This window comes from Galeopterus variegatus, unplaced genomic scaffold (genome assembly GCF_000696425.1).
Source record: "Galeopterus variegatus unplaced genomic scaffold, G_variegatus-3.0.2 Scaffold1058, whole genome shotgun sequence".
NCBI classification, from domain to species: domain Eukaryota; kingdom Metazoa; phylum Chordata; class Mammalia; order Dermoptera; family Cynocephalidae; genus Galeopterus; species Galeopterus variegatus.
The window spans coordinates 250,512-274,082 of NW_007727169.1; the positions used below are offsets into that span (position 1 = coordinate 250,512).

The window sequence follows — 23,571 nt, forward strand, 5'->3', positions numbered from 1 at the left end:
ATATTCATATTGATCTGTATATTTCTTTTCTTTTGGTTTCTTGTCTGATTTTGGTATCAGGGTAATATTGGTGTTATAGAATGAATTGGGACTTATCCATCCTTTTCTATACTTATGAGGGACTGGTATTAACTCTTTTTTAAACATTTGGTTCAATTAAATTCAGGCCCCTTTGCAGGAGTAATTTATGAGTCCAGTCTTTGATGTTTGTTTAGATCCTAGATTATAGAGGAGCAGTAGCCTCTCGTATTCTTGGCTTGTCTTTCCCAGCATAGAACCTTTGCCCTGAGAACAAGCTGAAACAAAGGCATTTGAGGACCCACTATTCTCAGCCTGCCACACCTGGGGTACAGCCTCTAAACTACAAGTGGGGACTGGGTGTAGAAAGGGGGCCCCTGATCTCTTGCAGTACATGGCTGGATTTTAACCTCTGCAGCACAGAGCTGAGGATGAGGACAAACACTAGGAGCCTGTCCCTCCAGAGGGGATGCTGTAGACCTTGACTGGGAGCTGGTGGGAGAGAAAGCCCTGAGCTCCACCTTCTTGGCCATACCTGCTCATTGTAGAGCTCTCATCATGCTGACCTGGGGACAGAAGTGAGTGAGGGAGCGGCTTGTGGCTAAAGGGCCGCAGACAATCATTGTTCTCATTAAGAATTAGTCGATTTTTTAAAAAATAAGTGTATCTTCATTTGTTATATATTCTTAGATAGCTTCCAGATACATTGTATGTTTGGTGTTTTTATAATTGTTTCCAGTTGTTGTTGTTGTTGTTGTTTGTTTTAAAGGAGTGGTTCCATGGAGTTGTCTGTAGTGCCATCCTGAACATACTCTGAATCCCAAGATTAGATGTTAACATTCAGTCACTACTGAAGTTCCTGTCCAAAATAATGGTCTTCCAACAACTCTTATAATGGGCCAATCTGGAAGAGCCGTGGGCAAAATGACTTTCTAGTTTCTTTCTAATAATAAGATCCCATATTTTAATATATATCTCTTAAAATCCAGGCTATATTAGTCATAGGGAAAATCAAGGGCTCAGGTAAATAAGAAAGTAAATAAATAATATACTATTTTAACTCTGTCTACCTAATCACTATTCATCCCCAATATTTCCACACTTTTATGGCAACTAATCCCACCATGTTGTCCCTTACACTTCTTCCTCAGTAAGGTCCATCCCACTCCAGAATAAAACAAGGGCAGTAAGAGTTGGTCTTTGGATTATGGAACAATAATGGCAAGTTTAAGTAGTTTATATGCCTTACAGGGGTCAAACATGCAATGGAAATTAGAAAACTGGGGATTGAGGCAAACTGGAAAAGGTGTGTCATCATTTTAAGGGAGACATTCTTCCTCATTAGAAGTTGATTGTTTCCATATGGACATGCTTGTCTTTGTTGCCAAATCTTGTCATTCTTCAAGAGGAACTAGAAATACAGATTTATTTTATATGTGAAAGTTCCAAAATTATTGACTGCTGGCAACTAATTCATAAATGAAACAAAACAAAACAATAACCCTACAGATCAAGCAAAACATGACTGTCATCTACATCTGGCCATCAGATAAATTAATATCCACTTTAGTAATCTATCCTCCAAAAGAACGGAAATCTGCCCCCAAATGACAACAGTTTATTGAACTAATCTTGTAAGGACTGTTGTCTTTATCACATCCTTTTACTGGCGTTGGAAGTCTTTTAGATTGAAAGCTCCTTATATTGAGGAATTAGTCCAACCCCCCTAAACTGGGATGGGAAGCTATTTAGGATTGAATGATTCTAACCTAAATGTCTTCTAAATCAGGTTGTTATATGTTTAATTAGAATATGAAAAGAATTTTCTAATTTTATAACATTCATAACAGTGTCCTGCTTTTATTGCAAAATCATGCATAGTACACTTGATTCCATTTTGTGGGTACAAATAGAGCCAAAGCTGAGCATCCATTTTTGGTCAATATTTCCCAATTTACTGTTGCTTTGTGTTTGTTCTGAATGAAGTGTTGAAGAGGCTTTTTTTCATATTTCTTTGGGGATGCAATATAAGAATTTATTATTATCGGCTGTTACAGGAGAAACATATAATTCCGAACTAATGACCTAATAGGTAAAGGAATAAATAGCTGCAATATAAAAACCAGTTCCCAAGGACATAATTATGTTATTACTAGCAAACAGAGAGTTTCTGGTTCATTAAGCAGAAAAGGCAAAAAAAAGAAGCTTAAATGATAAAGGTGAAAATTTAATTTTTTCACTTGTTCACACGTTCCTCCCCACCCCCGGCCAATAAAAACAAGAGGGAGGATTTTTACACTAAGTGAAAATATAAACGATGATGCCTTCCTTAAATCCAGGGCCATGTGTCTGTCCTCAAGTGTTTTATTATGTGGAGTTTGACCTTTATTTAAAGAGCATCTCCATTCCATGGTAATTGATGGTTCTTTGAGTGAAAGTTTATGACAGTACTTCTACTTATTAAAAATATTTTTCTTAAGGTGAGGATGCTTCTTTTTAACCTTTGTCCTAGCTTAACCTTTGGAAATATCATGTCAGCTTAGTTGCGTTTATGGATTTAATTAACATGCTGTGGGCTGTTTCTGGGTCATTAATAAAGATATAGGGTATGACCAGGCTTATTTCTAATTCTGATAATCCACCAGTTTGTTTAACTTAATTAATCATTCATTCTTCCTTTTTTGTCCTGTTAGGTTTTTTTGTTTGTTTGTTTTGCTGGCTGGCTGGTATGGGGATGTCCTGCCGGTTTTTTTTTTTTTTTTTTCCTTTTTTGTCTTTTTTCGTGACCGGCAACGGATCTCAACCCTCAGTGTCGCGCCCGTACTGGACCGGGACTGGCAACGGGATCGCAACCCTCGGTGTTGCCCCCGCACCTCGCTCAGCCAGTGAGCGGCCGGTCTGTATGTGGGATCCGAACCCTCGGCGGGAGCGCTGCTGCGCTTCCCAAGCGGTGCACTGTAGCAGTGCACCACTGGGCCAGCCCATCCTGCCGGTTTTTAGTTGGGTTTGATTATTGTATTCAAATCCATTAAATTTTTAAGTGTTCTTTATATAAAGACATTATTTTAATTACTTCACTGGGATCAAACTGAGGTTTTACTACAAAATATTGATGTTTTGCTTTGTTTATGCAAGCATACCCCATCTGCTGGGCTTCACAGGGTTCTTATGAGGTCAGGACCAGTGATAAGACATGGCCTGGGTACAAATATTAATGCTTTCTTTAATAATATTCCAAGGTAATCAGCCCAAGATGCCCTCCACAATAAAGGATGCTTGAAAGTTCAGTAGAGTTGAGGTATTGAAGAACAGGGAGTTATTTCTCTGAACTCTTGTTCTCTCTTGCTTCTAGAATCCCATTTTGTTTGGTGCTATCCAGGAAGCACCTGGATAGATGATGCAGTTTGAACTCCCTTCCTGAGTGTCATAATTGAACATTCCTGTGAGCTTCATAGATCCCAGAATACTAAAGCAAAATTTTAACATACAACCACCTCTCATCTACCTATTAACTTTACATTAATATCTGGCTGAATAAATACACCATGAAACACACCCTTCATTATCTATTTTTAAATATCTATAATTTCAGCTTATACAGGACCTAGTCAAGCTAAATACATACATCACTTCATATTTGAGGAAGGAAGTGTAGTATCATGCATAAAAGCCAGGCTGTTTGAGCACGATCCTTGCCTACACCACTTACTGGCTATGGTATGGCCTTGGACAAGTTAGTTAAACTCCCTTAGTGTGACTGTATATAAAATAGGAATGATAATAAAAGCAACTTCTTATTGATTTGGGTTATTGTGAGTGTTAAACAAGTTAATATGAGTAAAAACAACCTGACAAAACCAGCACTCTATGAAAGTTACTGTCACTGTGCCTCCTAAACTGCTCTTTCCCTAAGTCAATTCAAAGTTTATTCTTCTCTGGCCTCTGTCACCCATTTCTCAATTCTACCTCTTCTATCTGAACTTTTATTTAGGTGATATTTTAGGATGTTAAATGAGGCCTGTTACCCCCATTCTGTTGTCTTCCAGAACTCTGTAATTTTGATCCAACAATACCAAATGGAAAAAATGTCGGTACAATTCAGTCAGGCAAGTTTTGACCTACTATTGTCATTTTCAGCTTATTATATGACTTGATAGTTTTTATGGAAACAGCATAGCAGGAATCTTCCAAAGTCTATTTTAAATTCATCTTTATACAAATGCAAAATTGAGTCTATTCAATTTTTACATATATGTTTTTAAGAATAAACTGGCATCTGGGATGACTGGATTTTTTGGTCAAATCCTTTTTGTTTTGTAGAGGGGTTAAAGTATATTTCTTTTTAAATTTGTGTAGTGCTAGAGAAGATATATTAAGCATGCATTACATGCTAGCATATTTATTGAGTTAATCTTCATAATGGTCCTATGCCATATATATTCATATTATCAAACTTTGACAGACATAGGAACTGAGGTTCAAAGAGATTAAGCAGTGTCAGTAAGTGGCAGATTTAGGTTTCAATTCTAGGCAGCCTACTCTAGCATTCAAGGTCTAAACCCCTCTGCTATATTCTAAGTAGGAGCTAACACTGTGCTTTGAACATCAGAGTAGATCCCACCCAGCACAGGGTCTGTCACAGGTGGATGCTTGGTATTTGTGAATGATGGTAGCCAGGCCTTCAATTATTGGGACTCAGATGACATCATACCTTCAATGTGACTGTGAAGAATAGAAGTATGCACATGCAAAATGGATTTTTATCAAGGAACTAGTAACAAATCTCAATAAAAAATACACCTTGGTGAATTTTTTGGGTGAAGGATATTCACATGTGTTATGACTTTTTGAAATGAGGAAAATTGGGATAAACTAGGGAGAATCAGAATACTACTTTGCTTAGTTCCATGTTATTCCTTTAGGTTTTAGTACTCAGTAAGGTGATAAGGGTTTAAACAAACAAAAAAAATCAATGGATTAATTTTAACAACTTGCAGTTCAGAGTGGCTCTGTTGTGACAGGTTCTTTCTGTTTTATTTTTATTGTTTTTGTTTATTTGTTTTATTCTTGTTTTTTATTTTTATTTTTTTTGGAGGCTGGCCAGTATGGGGTCCGATGTTTTATTTTTGTTGTGTTGTTATGTTTTGTCGTTCAATTGACACTTTGCCCTCTTATCAGATAAAGTTTTCTCTTGCTATCATTGAAGCTATGTAGTTATTTGCAAAGAAAAAGATAATTTGTTGTTTGGATCAAGCAGTAATAAAATTGCCTGATAATTTTTTTCCCCTTTTTTAAAAAAGTTTTATTTTTAACTGACAAATAATAATTGTATGTATTTATGAGGTACAATGTGATGTTTCAATACATGTACACATTGTGGAATGACCAGATCAGGGTAATCAGCATATTCCTCACCTCAGATACTGATAATGAGTTTTAAATTTTTCTTATACTCTTTTTAATTCCCTCTTCCCTGGCCCCATGATGTCTGCCTTGCTCTTTCTACCGAAGCCTCCAGTGATGAGTATCTCTGGAGAAGGCAGTACATCATTGTCATACACATTGAGCTGGGTGAGCAGGGAAGAGAAAGGACAGGAGGTGTGGGAAAAGTCTGATGAGAAGTATAGCTTCCTATTAATCCTCCTGGAGGAGAATCTCTTTAAGAGTTTATGTTACAGGGAGAATCATAACATATAAATAATACCAGGTTTGAATTTAATGAAAAGAGCTGTTACAGGTGCATTCTCATTTCCAAGGAACTAGAAGCTATTCCATTCCTGTTGATGTTGTTAAGCCAAATATAGCACATGCATATTGAATCTAATCACCAAAACAAGATAAACACGATAATGAAGCCAATGCTTGTAAGAAATAGAAAAAAACAATAATATTTCAGTGGTAGTGCCCAAAATATATATAAAAAAATTTGATTAGGTTGAGAATTCTTCCCTTTTCTGCTACGCATTTTTCTTTAGTACATGTGGGAACAACAGACAGAATTCTATAGAACATACCCTGTAAACACTAAGCAAAAGATAGGGTTGCCAAACTAAAGCTGTAAGTCTCTCTATTCTATATAAAGCTTGAAGTATATTTATGATAACATTTCACTCTGCAAAGAGGGTGTAGTCCTTAAATGCTGGGATTATTTGAGATTTATAGGTTGGCATCCTTCCTCATCCTGCTTCTCAACAGGAGACTTATTAAGGTAGTTGATAACTATTATTCACAATGACTTTTAAATGTGATTCAGGCTTTTCACTCAGTTGAAGGAAAATGATTCTATTTTCAAGCAGTGTTGATAGAGATCCTCACTGATGTGTGATAAGATACAAAGGTGATTTCTGCTCCACAAAGAGAGGGCAGAGATACTTGGGCAAATCTTACCCATTCACATGGGTTTGCAATATCTGGGAGGTTACTGCTGTCACTTTTTTACCACTTAGTCACTCCTCAGCCTGCTGTGGTCTGGCTCTCATCCCCAGTAGTCCATTGAAACTACCTGACAAAGGAAAATCATCAAATCCCAAACCTACTTTTTCAGTGCTTATCTAGCTGCATCTCCTTGCTGCTGGCTGCATTTGGTATTATCGATTCTTCTTTAATTCTTGGAACTTTATTTCCTGTGATAGCACTATCTCCTGTTTCTCCTTCTACCACTTTGATTAATGCTTGCTGTATCTCTCCTCATGGGTTATGACTCTTATTTTTGAAACAGATCCAAACAGAATTCAGCTTCTGTGCTCCCTGTTTTGAATCCTGACCAACCCTGCTCTTCCCATGTATTTCACATTTCAGTTGTTTGCACTCAAACATACAGTTTGCCTGAAAGCCATAAACGTAAAGAGAGGCTTCTTACATTGTTCTACTTGCTGCCCTCATATCATTCCTCCGATATTATATATTAAACATTTCTTAATTCTATCCACTCTTCCACAGTCCTGTTAACACTGCACAATATACGGACTCACTTGTTACTGATTTTTTGTTTGTTTCCTTCTGTCATTTCCAACTCAGATCCATCTTTCAAACTTGAAAAAGGCAAATCTGGCCATGCTATTCCTCACCCTTCATTGCTCCCAGAATAAAACCCAAGTTCCTAGCATGACATATAAAGTCCTCCATGCTTTGGCCATTGACAACCACTTCAGCTTCATTTTTCCCATGCTCTTTGCTTTCACCTCTGTACTGCAATCCTATTCTACAGCAGCTTGTTTTTGTTGCATACTATGCTGCTTCACCCTGTGTTTCTCTTTTCACTATTCCGTCTTCCTGGGATGTCCTATACCCTCTTTTTCCTCTTGTTCATACTCCTGCTTTATCTTTAGAAGATTCTACTCAAGCATCAGTACTTTAGAAATCCTCCCTTGAGTTCCATGATTGAACGAGATGCTCTCTTCTTGTATTTTCTTAGCTTCCCAGGTATATTGGACTTACTATGTACTTAAACTGTATGTTTTATGGTCTTTTTGAGTCCTAAGAAACAAGGACTTAGATGGGATATTATTCATTTTTGTTTCCCTAGGATTTAGCGTAATAGGTGGGTAGGAACATAGCAATGGTAATGATGTAAAGTTGTAAAAATAAAGAAAAAGTTATTTTTTTTTAGTATTGTGAGGAAAACAGAGAACAATTGGTTGGAAAAACTTACATTAAGATGTATATATTTTTTTCTCTATATTTTTAATATTGTCATGTATAGTGGCAATATGGCCAAAAAGTGAAGCATTTTGTTTGGCTTCTGCTTATAGATCCTTTCTATAGTTCTAGATTTAGTACTAACGAACAGGTAAAGGAACTATGCACTGTAGATGGGTGCATAGAAAGAGAATGGATTCCAAGAGAACAGTGGTCCTGGTGTGACTTACTGTGATTGGATTTACATGTGATTTACATATCAACTTATTCAAATGTTCCCTAGAAATAAGACAATTTTTCAACTAAAGGGGTTATAAAGATCCACTAATTCTTTATCCCATTTGAGTGGTGATTTTGCCAAGCACAGAGGCAGGTGGCATTTATTAAGCAGATATTTAATAATAAATTAAATGTTAGTTTTTTTCTTTCTTCCTTTTGCATATAAAGAAAATAAAATGGTGATATCAATTTAAACTAATGAAATGCCTTGGCTTTGGATCACATAGTTTCTTACAGGCAAATGTAAAAAACAGCCGGCTGATTAGCTCAGTCGGTTAGAGCACAGCCTTTTAACATCAAGGCCAAGGGTTCTGATCCCCATACTGGCCAACCCCCAGGAAAAAAAGGAAAAAAAGAGGTAAAAAACAAAGTGCTTCTGATTTTCAGTGCACTTATCTTTTGTATCATGTTATAATTTTAACATGTAAAAAAATCCTCAATCATTTTCTTATAAATTGTAGGGGATACAGTAGTATTCCTCTTATCCACAGTTTTGCTTTCCTTAGTCAGTTATCCACAGTCAACCGCAGTCAGAAAATAGGTGAGTACAGTACAATAAAATATTTTGAGAGAGGACCCACATTCACATAACTTTTATTACAGCATGTTGTTATAATTGTCCTATTTAGTTATTATTATTAGTTGTTAATCTCTTACTGTGCCTAATTTATAAATTAAACTTCATAGGTATGTATGTGCAGAATAGGAAAAAGCAGTATATATAGAGTTCAGTACCCTCTGTGGTTTCAGGCATTCACTGGTGGGGTATTCCCCCACAGGTAAGGGGGTGACTGTATTCGTATTTGTAACTGCCAATTTTGTCAGCTTCAACTACAAATTCCCTTATTCTTTAGGGTCATAAAAGTCTGTCTTTCATCTGCTAATGTATATAATTTAAGGTACCGTGTGCAGTTTGAGGTGCTACTTTATTCTTTCTTAAGAAATAGTTTTGTCCGATTTCTTTTCATTACTTAGGTGTTATTGATGTACCCAATATTTTTAAAAAATAGGTTGATGACAGGATAAACTAAGAGGTGATGGTGGCTCTCTTAAATATTGAGCCAAGAAGAACATCCTGCTAAACTTTGGTTTATTATTGTAAAGGCAAAAATTTGAAAAGCTTGTAAGAACTTATTTAGAGTTCAGAAAAGTGTCTATTGTCTTAATTGTTGGCTTAATTGAAGGGATTTGGAGAGAAGTGAGAGATAGTATTTAATAATTTAAGAGGATTAAAGCTAAACTATTATGAACACCATTTATCGGAGGCTAAGAAATGTGTCAGTGATCCTGGAGAGAGAGCCACTCGAGGTTATGGAGTTAAGGATAGTGTGGTGAAAGGGGCGATCAGGAGGGACAGCCTGGTTAGGAGAGATTGGATATTTCCCTTGGTCTTTTTCTGTGCCATTCCCATGTCCTTTATGAAACTTTGCTTGTTTATGGTGCTCTAGCATAGTAATAAGTTTTCATAACCTTTCTATTCTCTTTTCTTTCACTCACATATATAATTTGCCTTTCATGATTCTTCTCAGCCTGCTTAGCTGCTCCCTTTGTTTTTTTCTATTCCTGTGTGACCTTGTGAAAAGTACCTTCTTGTTATTCTCCAGATAGCTTCTAAGATGTCTTTAAGAAGTGATTATATGAAGGTTTAAAGAAAACTACTAAATGATTAAGAAATTATTCCAAAGTCTTACATTGAACATAGTGTGTGTCTCAGATGGAATTTTTTTCAAACTGCTTTCTAAAGGAAATGGTACGACTCAATACTATTAAATATAGATGAAGAGGAACTATGGAACTGAGGATGTTTTACTACGTATTCCTTAATAAGTGAAAATAAATTCTCTCTATATGATACTACTATTTTTCTTCCACTCTGAAAGGCCAATAGAAATTTTGCAGTGTCCGTAGGTGTATTTATCAGTAAACACAAATGTCTTAAACTTTCTCCTTTTGAGATTGATTGCTTCCACATCTCAGGTTCTTCAGAGGCACCCTGAGCCACTTCAGCATCCTTTCTTGTTTCCTACCTTATAGCTGTGTATTTTTTCTTCCATAACTCATATTTCAAAGTTGCGCTGTCTAATATTTATTTCTTTTGCTTTGCTGAGCTCATGTCAGGCAGAAATATGCCTTATGGAAAATAATTAACTGTTACCAAATATATCATTTATCTTAAGATTTTAAGGAAAGAGTTCTGAGGGGATTTCTAGTAATTTATTTTAAACTCAAACTCAATTCATGGTTGACTCTTTCTAGATCAGAGGTCTTGAATGGGCAGATTATAGGCCAAATATGACACACAGATGCGTTTTATTTGTTTTTGAAGATGTTATGAAGCCTTCGAATTAATTGCCAATATTTTACGGTTGGGAAATTTTGCATAAAAATCCATGTTAGCTTTCTTTCTTTTCCCTCTTTCTTGAAATATTAGGATGTCTGGCAGTGCTGGGCCTTCATTCCTATATGGACACTGGTTGGTTAGAGCTGATGGTTTTAGCATATGAGCTCTCTAGTTATTTGCAGGTCTCTACCCTATTTAATCCCCATTTATATTCCTCCTTGTCCCAGTAGACTTTTTAATTGGTCTATGCTTTAGACCAGGGCTTCCCAAATTTAATTTCCATATGGATCACCTAGGATCTTGTTAAAATCCAGATATCAGTTCAGTGATGGGTGGGGCCTGATTACATTTCAAACAGGCTTCTAGTGATGTCAGTGCTGCCATACATTTTGTCCTGGTATGTAAGGTTCCAGATCAGTGGTTCTTAATGTGTGATTCTTGACCAGAAACATCAGCATCTACTGAATCATAAGCCGTGGAGGTGGTGTCCAGCAATCTGTTTTGGGAAGCCCTTCTGGTGATTCTGATGTACATCTGCATTTGAGAACCACATCCCAATCTACATTGGATAGGAATGCTGTTCCTAAGATCACCTAAGCCAGAAGTTTTAAACTCTGTCTGGACCTTAGAGATCATTTGGAGAACTTTCTAAAAAGATTGATAATTGAGGCACACCCCTAGAGACTCAGAGACAACTGGACTGGAGTGGGGCCCAGGCATTAGAATTTCTAAAAGCTTCTCAATAGATGCTAACATACAGCAGAGCTCAGAACCATTCTCAGTAGAGTCTTTCTCGGCATGTTACCTGAATGTTCAATAGCTCTCTTGTCAGAAAAATTTTACAACTGTAACACTTCTAACTTAAGTCCATTTGTTTATTTTCTATATCCTCTGTAAAGCAAAAAGTAGCTGATTTCCCATCATGTTCTTAATGATCACTGGGTCCTTTGATGAAATATTGTGTTTTGGAATCATCTCTTCACAGGCGTATCTGTTATTTTGAAAACCCGCTTCACTATTTCCTAGCAGAGTGCATTAGACTTCTGTGCTTTATGAATTAAAAAACACTTCTTGTTAATGCTGTTGACACAGCCTAATAGATAAAGTTGTGCATTGCACAACTCTAGAAGGGCACCGTTCATATTTGTAGCCATCACAGATTTGTATATTTATTAAAACTCTTTCCTGACAGATGGCATTACAGTGCCTTGAGTAAAAGGTGGCTTATTCTAAATTGTATAATGGTTTCATTTGGGCTAGCAATAGGGCTCTATTTAGATTAACAAATAAATTCACTATAAATTAATGATAAAACAGATTTACCTCAACTAAAAAACATAGTAAGTAATTGTTTGGCAAATAATCATTGGGTCTGTTTAGTATCAGTGTTGAGCAGTTAATATGCTTTAATTAGCTAATGCATTAGGAAACTTAGAGTGGTAGTGGTCCAGTAAAAATTATTTGAAGTCCAGATATTGATAACTAATCCATTTGACTATTTTAGAACTATTTATAAAAGTTGTGTCCATTATGTACTATGTTCTGAGTTATGGCATTATTAAGAAATAACACTTGCTATCTCTAAAGCATTGTAGAGTATGCAAAGTCCTCTTAAAGGTTAGCCCAATGATTTGAACTACATTAATATGGAAAGCAACTTAGGAAAGAAAAAAAAAAAAGAGACATATTATCCCTAGCCATTTTGTTTGCCTTTGAAGGAGATTTTTTATTTTTACTTTTTTTTTGCGTATAGAAGAGGCAACAAAATAACTTAAGCTAACTCTGCAAATAAAATGGATCCTTTGCCTTTGGGCTTAAAGTGTGAGTGACTGGCTTGTGATGCCACTTTACCACCTGCTGCTACATTCAGTCAGAGTGGAAATGAAGCATTTATATAGTGTGGCAGTCGGTACTGTGCCATATATATTTTCCTAATTTGAGAATGTCAACAGAGGGTTTGCATCTGACCCTGTTTTCTCTTTTTCTCTAAGGTTTAAAATTCATTAGTTCTTGTTAAGGGGTGTTTGTGTATGGGGGAGCACATTTTGCTATTTTCTCATTAATACCAGATAATACACCATACTAAAGAATGCGGGATCTCAGTAGCCAACATAATTATGTTTAAAATAGAGATCTAACTAAATCTTCCCATGAACTCATAGGCTTTTAAGCAAAGGAATTTAGAGCAAGTTGACTCAGTCTTGCTTTTTATATACAATCATATTTAAAATTTTTTTTTTAATTTTATTTTTTTAAAATTTATTTATATTTATTTTTGTGGGGTACAGTGTGTTGTTCCAATACATGCATATACTGCACAATGATTCACTTTGGGTAGATAGCACAGTCTTGTACCCATTAGTCTACCCCTTCTCCTTCCCCCACCCCCAAGGAATTGAACATTTGTGGAAACCAACACCAGTATTCCATAGTAAACTGAAAAAGTTGCTTATTCCATGTCTTCCAAGATACTAATGGAAGTCAATGTGATCTGAAATTTCAACATTTTTTCCAGCCTTGCAGACACACTGACTCTATTTTTTTTTTCCTTTAAAAAGCTTTTGAAAACAGTAGATTTTAGTTCAGACTGCAACATCAGGAATAAAAGGATAGTCAGGCATTATCTGTTTAATATCTCATAGTTCTGGGTTCCCGACTATTTTTGACTTATTGCTTGGCCTTTAATTGAGTCCCTTTTCCATCAACATAGAAGTAGAACAGGATGCAGCATAGAGCAGAGATTGCTAATGAATATGGACTCAAAGATAGGCAGCTGAAGTTTTCACTATTTGAGAGGATTTAAAGGCATACATGGTGTTATGGGAAGGAACTTTTGTTACCACTTTTCCATTACTAGGAAATAATGGACCGTTTGAGGATAACAATATGAAAATACTTTGTTCTTTTTGTAATATAAAAATATTTTCCCCTTTTCCTGAACCCATATGTTTCCTTGCCTTCCTCACTTTCCCCCTTATTGTTCTCTGGATTCACAATCTTGGTCAGTGGAATACTTTGATCCCATATATTCCCCATTCACTTAACTAAGTAACTTCGATATTTTAATTAATTATCAAGACCTGCCCATTTCCACCTCTGAAATGCTTCTGTATTTTGTTTAGGAGTCTATTATCTCTTACCTGGACTTTTACAATAGTAGTAGTCAGGCTTTGTGCTTCTCTTCGTCTGTCTAAAGCAGTGATTGTCAACCACTGCTGCCCTTTAGTGACATTCAATAAGTAAGGGGGCTTAAGTCCAACCTTGGGGCAATTAATTGCAAAAATCTCTGGGAGTGAACACCAGGCATCAATTGTTTTATTAATTATTTTCTTTTAATTGTATATATTTATTGAGTACAACATGATGTTTTTAAATATGTATACATTGTGGAATGGCTGAATCAAGCTAATTAACATATGCGTTGCCTCCCATTCTTATCATTATTTTGTGGTGAGAACATTTAAAATCTACTGTCTTAGCAATTTTCAAGAATATAATTCATTGTTATTAACATAGTCACCATGTTGTACTATCAATCTCTTAAACTTATTCCTCCTAACTGAAATTTTGTATCCTATGACCAATATCTCCTCAAATTGCTCCACCCCCGCACCTCCCTGCCCCTGTGAACCACCATCTATTCTTTGCTTCTATGAGTTTGACTTTTTTAGTTTCCACATATAAATGAGATCATGTGATATTTGGCTTTCTGTGTCTGGCTTATTTCACTTAACGAAATGTCCTCTAGGTTCATCCATGTTGTCACAACTGACAGGATTTCTTTTTTCAAGGCTGAATATTATTTCATTGTGCATGTATACTATATTTTCTTTATCCATTCATTTATTGATGGACGTTTAGGTTGATTCTGTATCTTGAATACAGTGAACAGTCCTGCAATAAACGTGGAAGTGCAGGTATTTCTTTGACATTCCGATTCATTTCCTTTGTACATATAACCAGTAGTGGAATTGCTGGATCATGTGGTAGTTCTATTTTTAATGTTTTGAGGTACATCCATACTGTTTTCCATAATCTCTATACTAATTTACATTTCCACCAACAGTGTACAAGGATGCCTTTTTCTCCACATCTTCTCCAGCACTTCTCTTTTGTCCTTTTGATAACAGCCATTCTTACAAGAGTGAGGTGATATCTCATTGTGGTTTTGATTTGCATTTCTCTGATGATTTGTAATGTTGAGCATTTTTCATATACTTGTTTGTGATTTGCATGACTTCTTTTGAGAAATGTCTATTCAGGTCTTTTGACTATTTTAAAATCAGATTATATTTTCTTACCATTGAGTTATTTAAACTGCTCATATATTTTGGATATTACCCCCTCCTGAGATGGATGATTTGCAAATATTTTCTCCCATTCTGTAGGTCTTCTCTTCACTCTGTTGTTTTCTTTGCTATGCACACTTTTTAGTTTGATGTGATCCTATTTGTCGATTTTTGCTTCCATTGCTTGTGCTTTTTGGGTCATAGCTAAAAAACAGTTGCCCAGAGCAATGTCATGGAGCTTTTTCCCTTATGTTTTTGAGTGGTTTTACAGCTTCAAGTCTTAAGTTGAAATATTTAATCCAGTTTGAGTTGATTTTTGTGTATGGTGTGAAATGAAATTCTCATTACATGCTTCTACATGAGGATATCCAGTTTTTGTAGTACCATTTATTGAAGAGATTGTCCTTTTCCTATTTTGTTGAAACTTTGTTGAAAATCAATTGACCATAAATGGGTGGATTTACTTCTGGGCTTTATATTGTGCTCCATTGGTCTATACGTTTATTTTTGTTTGTTTGTTTGTTGCCAGTACCATCCTGTTTCAATTACTATAGCTTTTTTAGTAAATTTTCAAATCAGGTAGTGTGACGCCTACAGCTTTGTTTATTTGTGTGTGTGTGTTCAAGATTGCTTTGGCTATTTGGGACATTTTGTGATTCCATATTAATTTTAGGATTATTTTTTCTATTTCTGTGAAAAATGTCATTGGAATTTTGATAGGGATTGAGTTGAATCTGTAGATTGCTCTGGGCAGTGTCAACATTTTAACAATATAAATTCTTCCAATCTATGAACATGGGATATTTCTCCTTTTGTTTGTGTCTTCCAACTTTTTCATCAATATTTATATGTTTTAGTGTACAAGTTATTCACCTCCTTGATTAAATTTATTCCTAAATATTTTATTTCTTTTTGAAGCTATCATAACTGGGATTTTTTACTAGATTACTTTTTTGTTCTGTTGTTTATAGCAACATTACTGACTTTTGTTGTTTGATTTTGTATCCCACAATTGTACTGAATTTGTGTTTTAGTTCTAATGGTTTTTTGGTGGAGTCTGGGGTTTTCTATATATGAGATCATGTCATCCACAAAGAGGGACAATTTATCTTTTTCCTTTCTAATTTGGATACTCTATTTCTTTCCCTTGCCTAATTGCTCTGGCTAGGACTTCCAGTACTATGCTGAATAGAAGTAGTGAGGGTAGGCACTCTTCCCTTGTTCCTGATCTTAGAGGAAAAGCTTTCACCTTTTCACCACTGAGTATGATGTTAGCTGTGGGTTTGTCACTTATGGTCTTTATTGTGTTGAGGAACATTCCTTCTATACCTAATTTGTTAAGAGTTTTTATCATGAAAGTATGTTGAATTTTGTCAAAAGCTTTTTCTGCATCTATTGAAATGGTCATTTTTTTTTTCTTTTTTGTCTTTCATTCTGTCAATATGGTGAATCACATTTATTGATTTGTATATGTTGAATATTCTTTTATCCTAGGGATAAATATCAAGTGACCATAGTGGATGATCCTTTTAATGTACTGTTGAATACAGTTGGCTAGTGTTTTATTGAGTATTTTTTGCATCTATGTTTATTAGGGATATTGTTCTGTAATTTTCTTTTCTTGTAGTGCCTTTGTCCAGCTTTAGTATCATGGTAATGCTGGCTTGGTAAAATAAGTTTGGAAGTATTCCCTCTTTCTAAATTATTTGGGAGAGTTTGAGACGGATTGGTACTAGTTCTTCTTTAAATGTTTAATAGAATTCAGCTGTGAAGCAATCATGTCCTGGGCTTTTAATTTGTGGGAGACCTTTTATTACTGATTTAATCCATTTACTTGTTATTGGTCTGTTCAGATTTTCTATTTCTTCATGATTCAGTCTAGATAGGATGTATGTGTCCAGGAATTTATCCATTTCTTCTAGGTTATCTAATTTGTTGGTATGTAATCATACATCACAGCCTCTTAGGATCTATGTTTTTCTACGGTATCAGTTGTAACATCTCCTTCATTTCTGATTTTATTTATCTCTCTCCTTGTCTTAGTTAGTCTAGCTAAAGATTTTTTTATTATATCTTTTCATTAAACTAACTCTTATTTTTGTTGATTATTTTGTATTAGTTTTTTTTTATGCTCTGATATTTATTATTTTTGTCCTTTTGCTAACTTTGGGTTTAGTTTGTTCTTGTTTATCTTGTTTCTTGAGGGGTAACATTAGGTTATTTATTTGGGATCTTCCTTTTTGTATGTAGGTATTTATTGCTATAAACTTCCCCCTTAGAACTGCTTCCCCCCCCCCCATGGTTACTGGTATATTAATTCAGTCAGCTTTTTCTTACATAAATATTGTCATTTACATTTTTCTAGGAAGTCAGTTATTTCTATTTAGATTTTCTTTATTTTTATTTTTATTTTGGCCACAAAATAAGTGAATACTTTTAAAAAGACCAAGGTCATAGAAAATATGTTCTCTGACCAAAATAACAGAAGGAAATATAGAAAATTCACAAGTATGTGGAAAGTAAAAATATTCTCCTAAATAAACAATGGGTAAAAGAAAAATCACAGAGAAATTAGAGAGCACTATGAGGAAAAATCAAAGTTCAACATATCAAAATTGACAGGATTCAAGGCTCATGCAGTGCTTAGACTTGTAAACATCTATATTAAAAATAAGAAAAGTCTCAAATAAGAAACAAACTTCTACCTTAAGAAAAAAGAAAAAGAAGAGCTAATTAAACCAAAAGCAAATATAAGTAGGAAAGAACAAATATCACAACAGAAATAGATGGAAAAGGGAATTACAAAACAATAGAGAAAATTAACACAACCAAAAGTTGATTCTTTAAAAAGATCAACAAAATTTGCAAACCTTTATCTAGGCTAACCAAAGAAAAGAAAGAGAGAGGATCACAATTGCTAAAATTCGAAAAAGGCAGGGCATTATTACGTTGTCATTATGGTTTTTTGTGATAGTAAGATTTAGTTTCTTTCTCTTTCTCATTTGAATTTTCGTTCTACCAGTGGGTTTTTTTCTTTCTTGTGTATTTGTGGTAGTGGTATCATTTTTTGGATTCCAGATGTAGGACTTCCTTGAGGATTTCTTGTATGACTAGTCATGTGGTAATGAACTCCTGCAGAGTTTGTCTGTCTGGAAATTGCACTATTTTTCCTTCATTTCTGAAGGATAGCCTTGTTGGGCTATCAAATATAGTATTCTTGATTGGCAGTTTTTCTCTTTTAGCATTTTGAATATAAGATCCCATTTTCTTCTGGCCTTTAGAGTTTCTCTTGAGAAGTCTGCTGTTAGTCTGATGGGGGGCTCCTTTATAGGTGACTTGGCACTTCTCTCTTGCTTCTTTTAAGATTCTCTCTTTGTCTTTAAGCTTTGCCAGTTTGACTATAATGTGTCTTGGAGAGGATCTTTTGGGGTTGAATCTGTTTGGGGAATCTTTGAGTCTCCTGGATCTGAATGTGTATGTCTCTCCCTATACCTAGGATGTTTTCCATTATTATTTCATTTTAATAGGTTTTCCATGTCTTATCCTTTCTTGTCCACTTCTGAATCACCCAGTGATTCAAATGTTTGTGTGCTTAAGGTTGTCTGCTAGCTCTCTTAGATTTTTTTTCATTTTTAAAAATTCTTTTTCCCTTTTTTTCTGTCCACGTGCGTTATTTTGAAAAGGCTATCTTCAAGATTAGAAATTCTTTCTTCTGCTTGTTCTAGCCTGCTGCTTAAGCTATTGGATGTGTTTTTTTATTTCATTAAGTATATCTTTCAGTTCCATGAGCTCTGCTACATTCTTTTTTAAGGTATTAATATCTTTGTAAATTTCCTCCTTCATATCCTGGATTTTTTGTCTCATTTCATTATGTTATCTGAGTCTTCTTGTATCCAGTGAGTTTCCTTAAGATTGTTGCTCAGAATTCCTTTTCAGTTATTTCAAGGGTTTCCTACTCTATAGGTTCTGGTGTTTGATAATTGCTGTATTTTTTGATTTGTCATATTTTCTTGGATTTTCTTATTTCTCGTATTTCTATGCCGATGTCTGTCTGGTCATCTGGTAGAGCAATTTCTTCTTCTATTGCTCTGGAATGGACTTTGGGAAGAGGGATACCCTCTTCTTTTTCTGGTCTCTGCTGGTGACTTTCTTTGTGTTAATGCATTCAAGTGACTGGTGGGCTGCCTACGTGGTGGCTGCGGCTACTGCTGTGGTATTGAGATGCTTTTGTGGCAGCCATGGCTGTGGTGGGCCCCCTGTGTGGAAGTGGTGTTTTTGGCATGCTCTCTTGCCTGTTTCTGGGTGGGAGGTGCTGCCCTTGGCTCCTGCCTAGGACCCCAGGTGTGCTCTCTTGCCTGCTTCCAGATGTAGGGGGCTGCTCTTGGCTCCTGCCTAGGATCTCAGGCATTAAACTGCTTTTGATGCCTCTTATAAGTTTTAGTACTTTGCGTTTCTGTTTCATTTGTCTCAAGATATTTTAAAATTCACTTGTAATTTCTTCTTTGAGCCATTGATGTTAAGAAGCATGTTGTTTAATTTCCATATATTTGTGAGTTTTTTTGAAGTTCCTGCTGTTATTGATTTCTAGTGTTACATCATTGTGATCTGAAAAGATACTTGATATGATATCAATCTTCTTATTTGATTAAGACTTGTTTTATGATCTAACATGTGATCTGTCTTAGAGAATGTTCCATGTGTACTTGAGAAGAATGTGTATTCTGCTGCTATTGGATGGAATGTTCTGTAGGTTTGTTAGTTTCACTCAGTCTAACGTGTAGTTTACATCCTATGTTTCCATATTGATTTCTGCCTGTATGATCTGCCCATTGCTGAAAGTGTTACTTATTAGGATCCTTTTCTTTAAGCTAAAAGAACTCACTTTAACATTTCTTCTAAGAAAATTCTGATGGTGATGAAATATCTCAGCTTTGTTTGTCTAGGAAAGTTTTTATTTCTCTTTCATTTCTGAAGGACAGTTTTTTTGGGTAAAGTATAGCCACATACTGCATGACAACATTTCAGTCAATAATGTACTGTATATATGATAGTTGGAGCAATAGACTATAGTGTATAGCCTATGTTTCTAGTAGGCTATATCATCTAGGTTTGTGTAAGTACACGCTATGATGTTCACACAACAAAATTGCCGAACAATGCATTTCTCAGAATATATTCCTTTTGTCTTGTTTGACAGTTTTTCTCATTTAGCATTTCAAATATATCATCCCTCTCTTGACCTGAGAAGTCTGCTGCTAGCCTTATTGAAACTCTCTTATATATGATATACTTTTTTTCTCTTGCTTTTTTCAGCATTCTCTCCTTGTCTTTATTTTTGCTAGTTTGTTTATGTCTTGGTATAGTCTTTTTAGGATTGATTTTGATTGGGAAACTTTGACTTTCCTGTATTTGGATATTTATGTTTTTCCAGATTTAGAAGGTTTCCTGCTATTATTTCTTTAAATAAGCTTTCTGGCCCTTTGTTTCTCTCTTCTTTTTAAAATTCTCAAATATTTGCTCTTTTGGTGCTGTCCCCATAAGTCCCATAAGCTTTCTACATTTTTTCATTCTTTTTTTCTCCTCTTACTGTATAGGTCACATAACCTGTCTTCACATTCACTGATTCTTCTGCTTTTTAAATTCTGCCATTAATGCTCTCCATTTTTCCTTTCATTTATTGTATTTTTCTGGTCCAGAATATCTGGTTGATTTTTCAAAAAATATAATTTCAATCTCTCTCTTACATTTCTCATTTTGATTGCTTATTATTTCCTGATTTCATTGATTTATTTTTGTGCATTTTCTTGAAGTTTGCTGAGCTTTTCTAAAACAATTATTTTGAATTCTTTGTAAGGTAGTTCATAAATCTCCCATTTCCTTAGGGTTAATTACTGGTGCTTTATTTTATTTTGTTCCTTTGGTAGTATCATGTTTATGTGATTGTTCTTACCCTTGTGGCCCTGCATTGGTGTTGGTGCATTTGGGGAATTAGGGACTTTTTCCAATCTGTGCAGACTAACCTTGTTAGGGAAAACTCTTTACCAGTCAGCCTGTCCAGAGATTCTGGGCAAGCCATCTTGTGTGGTCAATGGGTGGGCTTTCTGCTGGAGTTCTCAGGCAGGCTAGCTTGGTACCTGGGTTAGCAGATGGGTGGACTTGGTGCCTGGGTCCACAGGGTTGGATCTGGAGTTGGGACTCACTGGGGTGGATATCTTGACTGGGTTTCTGGGGATGGGCCTAGAGACTATGTCTGTGAGGGCAGGCCTGGAGCCCGTACCCATGGGGGTTGAGCTGAAGCCTGAGTCCTTGGTGCTGACCTAGAGCTTGGGTGAGTCTTGCCTGAGTCTGCAGGGGCTGGCTGGGTGCTGGGATGGACCTGGCACCTTGGTCCACTGGGACAGGCCTGGAGCCAGAGTTCACTGAAGTGAGCCTGGAGACTGAATCTGCAGAGCAGGCCTGAGGCCTGAGTCTGTGGGGGCTGGTCTGATGCTAGGGTGTACCTGAAGCTTGGAGCCACTGGGGCTGGTCCATTGCTGGGGCTGGTTCAGAGCTTGGGTCTATTGGGGTAGGCCTATCAGTGGGGCAGTCTAGGAAACTCAGTCCAGAGATATTGGCTTGGAGTTTGGGGCCATGGGGAATGCCGAGTGCTGGGTTTTAATGGGCAGGACCAGCATTGGGGTTCAAGGCAAAGTTTATTGCTCACTTTCCTCTCCTTCCCTGTTGTGGAGGGTATCTGTCTTCACATTGTGCTGCCTGGGGTTGGAAGAGGAGTGATGCAGGTAATTTAAAACTCCTTTCTGCTCTCTTTGATGCATCTTTTCTTTTTCTGTGCTACACGCAGGTGCTATAATTTCTCAACTGGTTTCTTTAGCTCTTGTGAAGGTATTTTCATGCATGGATAGTTGTTACAATTGATGTTTCTGTGGGGGGATGAGCTCTGGAAAGTTCTATTTTGCCATTTTGCTAATGTCCCAATTTCACAAAATCCAGGTATCAATATTTTTAAAAAGTTTCACACATGATTCAAATGTATGCATTGTTTGAGGACCTCTGTTATAAACTCTTCTTTTATAACAATGATTTTCAAAGTATGATTCCTAGACTCTAAGAATACCAACATCTCCTAGAAACTTATTAGAAATGAAAATTCTTAGGTCCCACTTCAGACTTACTTAATCAGAAACATTGGGCTCTTCCTGATTTACTGAACACAATACTCTTTACATTTCTATTCCAATAAGCCCTCTAGGTGATTCTAATATACACTCAAATATTGGAGAACTGCTGCTCTACAACAATTTCCTCCCTCCCCCTACCCATTTTTTGTTTTGCATCACTACCATATGTTTTTTTGAGCACATTCATTCCTACTCAGCTTTATTTATCTAATTTCAAATAGTACACATACTACTTTCATTAGCTAAATTTCATGGCACTATATGCATTTAGAGTGAAGTTTTGTTAGAGTGGATGTAAATCAATAGTACAATCTTGGTGATAAATTTGAGTTTTCATATTGTAATATATAGTTAAATCTTTGTTTGTACCTTATAATGAAAATGGACAGTGTGAATAGAATATAGCGGTTAGGGGATCTAAGCCGGATTGCCAAAGTTTGGGTCCCACCTCTACTGATACCAAATTGGCCTGGGCAATATATTTAATGTCTCTGTGCCCAGTTCCTTATCTGTAAAATGGAGTTACTGATAGTGCCAGTCTCATAGAATTGTTAGGATTAACTTAGTTCATACACATACATCACATAGAAATTATCTAGTGCTTACTATATGCTCAAAAAACTTTAGTTATTCTTACTAAGAATTCAGAAACTGTCAGCTTTGCCATTTTCTTGGGGTGTGTGGGGTGTGTGTGTGTGTGTATGTCTTTACATTACTAGTACTAACCTCAATCTATTATTTTTTGCAAATATCTTTTATTTTTTTTAATTTTTATTTTATCATTACATAATGTAAACATTTTTTGTGGCTATTTACCAATTTCTCCCTAAACCACCCTTCCCTTCCCCCTTTCCCAGCTCTGGTGGCCTCAGTTCTGCTCTCTCCTTTAGAAAGTTCAGGAGTTATTGTGATTGTTGTATCTTTCTTTCTTTCATTTATTTTATTTTTTTCAGCTCCCATTAAGAGTAGGGACATGTGGTATTTCTCTTTCTGTACCTGGCTTATTTCACTTAAGGTAATTTTCTCTAAGTTAATCCATGTTGCTGCAAAAGGCAGAATTTCATTCCTTTTTATGGCAAAATAGTTTTCCATAGTATATATATACCACACTTCTTTATCCAGTCATCCATCAATGGGCATTTAGGTTGGTTCCAATTCTTGGCTATTGTAAACAGAGCTGCAAAAAACATGGGAATGCAGGTATCTCTTCAACATAATGATTTCCATTCTTTTGGGTATTTACCCAGTATTGGGATTACTGGATCATATGGCAGTTCTATCCGTAGTTGTTTGAGGAAACTCCATACTGTTTTCCATAATGGCTTCACTAATTTACAGTCCCACTGACAGTGTGGGAGAATTCTTCTTTTCTCCACATCCTCACCAGCATTTGTTACTCTCTGTCTTTTTGATACTGGCCAGTCTAGCAGGGGTGAGATGATATCTCAATGTGGTTTAGATTTGCATTTCCCTGATCCTTAATGATGTTGAGTATTTATTCCTGTGTATGTTGGGCATTTGTATATCTTCCCTTGAAATGCCTATTCAGCTCTTTTGCCCATTTTTTAATTGGTTTACCTGTTTTTTTTTTAATTGTTATTTGAGTTCCTTGTATATTTGGGATATTAATTCTTTGTCAGATGCATATTTTTTTTTTTTAGTTTCCTTTTGAGATACATTTATTTAATCTAAAAAAGGAAAATATTTAAGTAAATAAAAATAGGCATGCATGGTGCACAGGTTTTTGCAAAACTCTTTTATTTTTTAATTTTTTTATTTTGTCAATATACAATGTAGTTAGTTATTGTGTCCCATCACCGAAACCTCC

At 35.8% G+C, this 23,571-nt stretch overlaps 1 protein-coding gene across 1 annotated transcript in view; it reads left to right on the top strand.

Annotated features, from left to right (window-relative positions):
- Positions 1 to 23,571, top strand: part of TRHDE (thyrotropin-releasing hormone degrading enzyme) — a 374,981-nt gene that overhangs the window by 161,243 nt on the left and 190,167 nt on the right. The window lies entirely within an intron of this gene.